General features: G+C 35.0%; 2 non-coding genes across 2 annotated transcripts; one reads left to right on the top strand and one right to left on the bottom strand.

Moving 5' to 3' along the window:
* Window positions 1-344: 344 nt before the first annotated feature.
* TRNAC-GCA (transfer RNA cysteine (anticodon GCA)) lies at window positions 345-416 on the bottom strand. Its single transcript has one exon. It is a non-coding gene; the product is annotated as a tRNA-Cys (tRNA).
* A 97-nt stretch (window positions 417-513) lies between these two features.
* On the top strand, window positions 514-593 carry TRNAL-UAG (transfer RNA leucine (anticodon UAG)). The gene has a single exon. It is a non-coding gene; the product is annotated as a tRNA-Leu (tRNA).
* Window positions 594-998: the final 405 nt, after the last annotated feature.

Raw genomic sequence — 998 nt, forward strand, 5'->3', positions numbered from 1 at the left:
CTGCAGTTGTTATAAGAAAGGCTTAACCTTTAATTGCATATAATTATGATATATTTGTTGTTTTTATGATATAATTATCAACGTCGTCTTTTTATAGACAAATTGTCTTAAAAATAGAAATAGAAATATGGAGCTGACTGCATTCTATATAGATTCCAGGTATTGTGATTAGAGTAGCTATGGCTTTAACATCTTTTACAATCTTCTGTTCAAGCATTCCAAATAATGGGTAGATGAAAAGCATAATGCCCATATTTGAAAACACATTGAAAGAATTCTTAATAATGAAACAAAGGTTTGAGAGTTTAAAAGTGAGATTTAATTTCGCATCCTAAACCAAGAAAAGGGCCCAACCGGGTTCGAACCGGTGACCTCTCGATCTGCAGTCGAATGCTCTACCACTGAGCTATAGGCCCTCTATTTGAGTAAGTTCGTTTTTATTTATATTTATCAGTTTAGCGCATACGTTTTCTTTATGTAGATTTAGAAACAAAAAACTCGTAAAATTCATAGGACAGTTTGGCCGAGTGGTCTAAGGCGCCAGATTTAGGCTCTGGTCCGAAAGGGCGTGGGTTCAAATCCCACAGCTGTCAGCCGTTCAGTTGTTTTCCCATTTTTCAGAATTATCTTATTTAAAAACATTCTTACACAAATAAATTAATTTCAATATTCATAAAGGATTTCTAACTGCGCAGGATCACTTCATACTGACTATTCCATCCCAACAAAAACTTATAAATTCAGCGTTGTAATAGAACAACATTCTCTACCGGCATGTGTTCGTTGCCTTGAGATTGCATGACATTGCCAGTTTTTATTAAATTCGGTGTTCATCGATGTTCCTACTCCTTATTGTGTTTTGTACTTAGTGGCATGTTTTCCTTACGGAATGCATTTTATGTACGCTATGGGGTGTATGTGTAATGTGCTTATCTAGACATTGTGTTCTTCTAGATGCCAATCATTGTTATATGGTATATGATTTGCAAAAATGCACC

The sequence above is a fragment of the Cupressus sempervirens genome, chromosome 3 (genome assembly GCF_028749045.1).
Source record: "Cupressus sempervirens isolate cs-2001-9-10 chromosome 3, ASM2874904v1, whole genome shotgun sequence".
In the NCBI taxonomy this organism is placed as follows: domain Eukaryota; kingdom Viridiplantae; phylum Streptophyta; class Pinopsida; order Cupressales; family Cupressaceae; genus Cupressus; species Cupressus sempervirens.